The sequence below is a fragment of the Polyergus mexicanus genome, unplaced genomic scaffold (genome assembly GCF_030449975.1).
Source record: "Polyergus mexicanus isolate NDT 795.1 unplaced genomic scaffold, iyPolMexi1.0 SCAF_156, whole genome shotgun sequence".
NCBI lineage: Eukaryota > Metazoa > Arthropoda > Insecta > Hymenoptera > Formicidae > Polyergus > Polyergus mexicanus.
This window is the reverse complement of record NW_027223476.1, coordinates 11037-17734: the sequence shown is the minus strand read 5'-3', so window position 1 is coordinate 17734 and position 6698 is coordinate 11037. Positions and strand designations below refer to the sequence as shown.

Genomic DNA, 6698 nt, shown 5'->3' with positions numbered 1-6698 from the left:
ATCAGATTCTGGATTTAGCTCGTTTATTTTACCACGTATAAATAAGTCATAGGAATGACCTTGCTGATTGTAAAATATTTTTCGCCAGATATTTCTGCAGTAATCGTTTCAAACGGTTTTAACATTTTCAGTATTTCTTGAACAGTCGCAACCTCAAATACGGATATCATGGGCGGAGAATTGCGCTGATTAATCAAAGCTGCACTCACATGAACAATTACTTGCATGAATCTTTCAAGCATATAGTAGGTAGATAACCATCGCGTGGAAACTTCCTGAATTAATTTCAAAGAAGTTCCCGAAGCACTTTGACTTTTGCGAAATTCATCCGCCGCAAAAACGCTATGTTTAAAGTAACTTACAATCGATTTAATTTTATCAATAAGTAGTTTTAAATCCGGTAGCTTCTCAAACATTTTAGCGGGAATAAGATTTATCGAATGCGAGAAACATGCTATATGTTTTTTTTTGCCAAAAACAGTTCCCACTGCTTTTACTATATTCGCAGCATTATCCGTTATCACGGCTTAAATTTGACATAACGGAATATTCCAATCTTTATAGATTGTACTTAAAAAAAGTCAGTTCACCTTCTAAAGTGAGCAGTTACGTCAAAAAAAACTGGCCGTATTCAAAACTTTGGTCCACACATCGCAGGTTAAGATGATTATAGTTGCAGTCGACAGTTTATTTATCATGAGAAGCGATAGCATTTCATACTTATTGTCCATTAATTCCGTGAATTGTTTACGAGCAGATTGTTTACGAGCAATTTTGTAGAGCAGAGCAATAACTTTTAAAAAATATTGAAAGCCATTCTTCTCGACCGTGTTTAATGGCATATTGTCTTTTGCAATCATAAATAAAAGGGCATTAGTTATCTCTGCTGCCTTAGCACCTCCATCTGTAGAATAATTAGTCAATAAATCATGTACTTATTTATTATTAATAATTGTTTATAAATCTATAAGTAAAAAATAACCAAAATTAGTGGATAAGTGATGTTTTCAAAAATTGCTTTGAAGCGAATTTGCCTTTGTGAATTACACGTATATACAAATAAAATGAAATATCATACACAGATTTTAATATCTGTGATAATCTGTTACCATTTATTTTCAATGTTAAAAGATTTTCCATTAAATTATATCTTAATATATTTCAGTCCTTTTATACTAGAAAATTTTAATTTTTATAAAAAAAAAGAATTTTTTTTTTTTAATTGTATTGTAACATTTATTATTGCACAAATAATTTCAAAATTATGTGCGTGTCATATTCTAAAGAATATTATAACAAAAATAAATAGTGTGGGTAAGGTATGAGGGATAGGAGATCTATCGCTTCAGGATTCGCTATAGGATACTACCCAACTTATCCTACTTGTAGATAGACAAATGAACGAGTCGGTTTTTCATAATATCATACATTTATTCTTTCTACGACAATGTATACACTAATAACGGAGGTTGCGGTTGTACGATATGGTTTGTTGTTATTATTAAATAAGAGCTTCCGTTTGCCTCTGCGTCTCTTGGTTTGTGTCGCTGCGTCTATGTAGATTTTGAGCGGGCTCTTTTGCGTGGTGATGCTCTCTTTCATAGGCGTCCTACGTAGTGGCGAAATCAGCGGTGGAGGGTACCACAAAATCGGAGGTGTGATATTCCGTGACCGCTCGATGTCAGGGGTTACTGGCCGATCCCTCCTAATTCTTGAATCGGAGCCCACGGGGCTGGATTTTGGCGGGCTAGCGCCGAAGAGCGCCTGTAGCCGGGCCTTGATCTTCTTTTTCCTCCGGGGGCTGCCAGGGAGGTGATTCTGCTCGATCGGCGGCAGCGGGGCTCCTGTGGCCGGTGGTTCGTCCCTGGCGTATGACGATCGAGCGCCCGAAGCCGGAGGTGATTGAGCGCCTAAGGCTGGAAGCGACCGAGCGCCTGGAGCTGGAGGCCAGTGTTGTGAGACGGGCCGGGTTTTCTCGCGCATGCGCGGCGAACGTAGCATCAATGAAGTATATATATGGATAAAAAGGTGTACCATTGACCACCCGTACATAATTTTGCGAAAGTTTTTATAATTTAAGGAAAAATGTGTAATATGTCTGTGTATATATATATATATATATATATATATATATATATATGTGGACGTTGCTTGGATGTGTTCGAAGATAGGATGTCGATTGAAAGGTAGAAGGCGTGGTCTATGTATCGACAATAAATATATTCTCCTGATTATATATGCACAAGTGTTAAATTTTGTGTGGCCCTAAAAAGGGCCGATTGCGTCGCGTTTAGCGACTTCTACGCGTGGCGAGGTTTTCTCGCCACGAGATGTGTGGTGTGGTTCGAGTCCACTTCAAGGGTCCTTGCCCGGACGTGCCCCTGGGCTTCGCCGGTGTGGAAACCGCTCGCCGGATACGTGTGGAGGCCTGGTGATATGCTGCCTCTGTTTGCGTGGCCGTCGTCCTGGTGGTGGCCTCCCAGTCAGAGTCGGAGGACTGCGTGGCCCACTCCTGTTTCTGCGGTTGTCGGTGTTGCGTGCCGCGATGTACCAGGCTGCGACGATCCGTCTGGGTGGCCCGCTCCTGTTTGTCGCCTCTTTTTGCGTCGCTCCTGGGAGGTGTCAGCGCCGGTGGTGTCAGGAGTGCTGGCACCGTTCCTGGATAGGAGGGTGATGTATACCTCCTCAGTCGTATGTCCCAGGTAGCGAGCAGGCTTCTTGGAGGACGTGTGCAGTTGACGGCCGGTATCTCCAGCGGCTCCAGCTTCCAGGGCAGTAATGACCACTGTACCCGCTTGGCTGGTGGTTCGCTAGTTCGCTGTGTGCCCTCCTGGTCCGCTCTCTGCCGTAGGTCGGCCCCTGGTGAACGGGGCGGCAGCGGTCGTGAAGGCGAACCTGTTAGGGCGCTGTTTAACAGCTTTTTGACGCTCTAAGCGTATATCAAAAGAGTCGTGCTCACGTATCTGTTGCTTGCGCTCTCGAAAGCGTGAGCAGACTGTTCTGCCTTGTCGCTTCGCTACCTTATATACTGTTGTTGATGGTATTCTGATAGCGAGATTTTGGTTTGCCCAATTCGCCGCCTCGCGGTTAGGTATTTGACTACCTGATCTGTTATGCACGTGCTTATCGCGTGCTCTTCGTCCTGTGCGCGGCACGTGCTCAGCGCGTGGTCTTCGTCCTGCGCGCGGCACATGCTTAGCGCGCGGTTCTTGTTGTGCGCGTGGCACGTGATTAGCGCGTGGACCTTTATTTCCCGCGAGTATTTCGCGCGCCTTATATGGCATGCATTTCTACTTGGTGGTGGATTATCCGCCACAATATATATATACATAATTATATAAATATATATACATACAATTATATATATATACATACATATATATAATTGTGTATATATGCTATATATATTATATATTATACATTTTTCCTTAAATTACAAAAACTTATGTGAAATTATGTACAGACGATCAATACATCTTTTTATACATATATAATTGTGTATATATGTATATATATTTAACACTTTTCCTTAAATTACAAAGATATCACATGTGAGTTTACCTGTGTGATGAAAGAGATAAACTGAAAGAGGGAAGGATGTTAAAATAATTCAAAGGACAAAATATATAATAACATAACAAAATAAAATATTTTATTTGGCAGAAAAAAAGAATACCAACATTTGTTGTAAAGATAAGGAAAACTGCCCAAAACCTTATCAGTATTCATAAAACAAAAGTACATTTACAAAATTCAAAATAAATTTCTTATTTTACAAATATTAAAATATAATTCTTATTAATTAATTATTAATATATTAAAATTTTTAAAGATGAATAGCATGTTACAATAAAATAATTGCACATATTAATTGCACATGTTACAAAAAAATAAAAAATACCTTTAATAATTTAAAAAATAAAAATGTGAAAATTAATAAAATAATAATATTAATACTTTATTTAATTATTTAAATACTTTATAATTATAACAAAACTTCTTAACTTATTAATAATAAATATTAAATTAAATAAATAATAAAATTTAAAAATTTAAAAATAAAAATGTTGCACATATCTATCTTAAAATCTTATACATATAATAAATGTGATGAAAAATAAACTCTGGAAAATAAAACAATTATTAATAATAATATTGTATATATATATATATATATATATATATATATATATATATATATATATATATATATGGTATATATATATATATCTATATTACATGCATTAAAAAAAATTGGCTCTACATGTTTGAAATTCTGTATTTAAAAATTATTATGCAAAAGTAAATAAAAAAGGCAAAATAAATAAGCAAAAATATATTAAAGACTATCAGATTTGCATTTTTCTCCATATAAATTTAATGCATTATGCAGTTCTAGATGTCTTGAATCAATTTCGAAATTAGTACAATTAATATTTTGAGCTTGAAAACTGGACCGAACTATACAAATTGAAGAGACTGTATCGTTAGCTAATCGGTTTCTTTTTTTATTTTTTATATCTGTTACAATAGAAAATATTCGTTCGGCCTCGGCATTTGAGTGAGGAAAAGAAAGAACTACTTCAACTAATGACTCTAAATTTGGAAACATCTTTTCCTCATCGAAATTTGTACATTTTGCATTTGTACTTTTCCACATTTCTTCTATTTCTAAAGAAGCTAAACCTTTTTTATGTTGTTCATTGAAGCTTGATGGTAAAATTCGCCATTTGAAAGCTAATTTTGTTATATCAATATGTTTTACTCGTTTCACGATAAAAGTTAAATCTTTAATTTTTAATCTACCTTCATCATACAAAGCAACTTTTGGATCTAAAAAAGTTAATTATTGGAAAAGTGTATCTCTAAAAGGCAAACATTTAAACATTTCTCGAACTGCAGTAATATAAAAATCTAAACATGTCAATCTAATTTGTTGTGCACATTCCAAAGATAACGTTTCCAAAAAGCTCTCACATTTCGGTCCTACATATACATTTTCTATATTTTGTATATTATTTTTATTATGTAAATCAAATTCTAAATAAAAAATATCTTTTAAAATATCAAACTTTATAAAATTTTGAGCTATTTGTTTAATTATTTGGCGACTATTCTCAAATAATTTGTGTATTAAAATATTACGCGATTGAAATAAAGCATTAAAACTATTGAAAAAAATTAATGAATACTTTAAAAATAGGATATATGCTTTTATTGAATCATTTAATAAGTATTCTAAAAGAAGTTCGGCAGATTTTACTTTATCTTCTACAGTTGCTAAAATAACATAATTTTTTAAAACTTCCCAGTTATCGAGAAGTCTAATAACACATTTGTGCAAACAAAGCCACCTCGTTTCTGATAATTTCTATATTTTACGTCTTTCAACATCAAAAAAATCCTGAAACTCACCCAAAACTGCACATCTCTTCGCACTGCCCGAAATATAAGTGGCAACTCCTCTAATTAAATTTTCGCAAGAAGAAGGTAATTTATCGCAAGCTTTACTAGCTATAAGCGCGGATGAATGGCAAATGCAATTTAACGTTACTAATTCTGGTACTTCTACTTTTAAATGAGACATAAAAGAATTATTACATCCAATCATAACGGATGCATTATCGCTCGCCATTCCAACAATATTCTTAATCGGAATTTCTTTTTCTTCTGAAAAGTTTTTAAATATTTTGAAAATTTTACTCGCGGAACAATCAGTAGCATCTAAAGGTAACAATTCTAATAATTGAGTTGTAAGTTTTTTATTTACAGGCGATACATATTTTACAAGTATACACATTACTTTAGTTTCTGTTATATCCGTACTTTCGTCGATTAAAATAAAAAATTTACATGTTTGTAAACATTGAACAATTTTCTCAATTTCGCGTTTTGCAAGTACATGTGTAACAATATTTGCACACTTATTTCGAGCAAGTGAAAGATCTTGCACAACTTTGGGGTCTATGCAAATATCTTTTATTAATGGAATTAGATGATCCGCGGTATAAAAAGCTATGTTATGCTCCGCAAAAAAAGCTGATAATTTAATTTCCGCGCATTTAACTTTCTCTTTATGCGATAAATTACTATTATTATTATTATCGATGGCTGTATAAATAGAAGAATTTATATTTTTAATATGTTTGACCGTCTGTGAGTGCTGAACTAAATCTGTTTTGCAGCATCTGATAGTCTTACTGCATGCAATACAAAGCGCTTTATTTTCTACGGGATGAGGAGTTAACCATCCCTTAAAAACATCTTCATCTAACCAAGAGTGTTGGAAATCTCTAATTCTACGCTTCTTAATAACTCCTTTTCCAATACTACAATCCATTATCTTAATATAAATATTAATATTAACTTACCAAAAACTTGTAGCTAACCTGTTTTCGTCCGCCCGCCAAAACTTTCGCACCCACAGCATAACCTTGTTATTACTGCAGATAGATACGTCGTTGCTAATGGTTATCATGGCCGCGCATGCGCGAGAAAACCCGGCCCGTCTTACAACACTGCTGGAGGCGTCCGAGCGCCTGAGGATGAAGGCGACCGAGCGCCTGCGACTGGAAGCGACCGAGCGCCTGGAGCTGGAGGCGTCCGTGCGCCTATGGCTGGGGGCGGCCGTGCGCCTGTGGCTGGAGGCGGCCAAGCGCCTGTGGCTGGAGGCGACTGAGCGCCTGATCTCCTTCGTT

The 6698-nt window shown here is 35.8% G+C and overlaps 1 pseudogene; it reads right to left on the bottom strand.

Annotated features, from left to right (window-relative positions):
* Window positions 1–2290: 2290 nt before the first annotated feature.
* LOC138944323 (zinc finger protein 862-like) lies at window positions 2291–6478 on the bottom strand (annotated as a pseudogene).
* Between the last annotated feature and the right edge of the window lie 220 nt (window positions 6479–6698).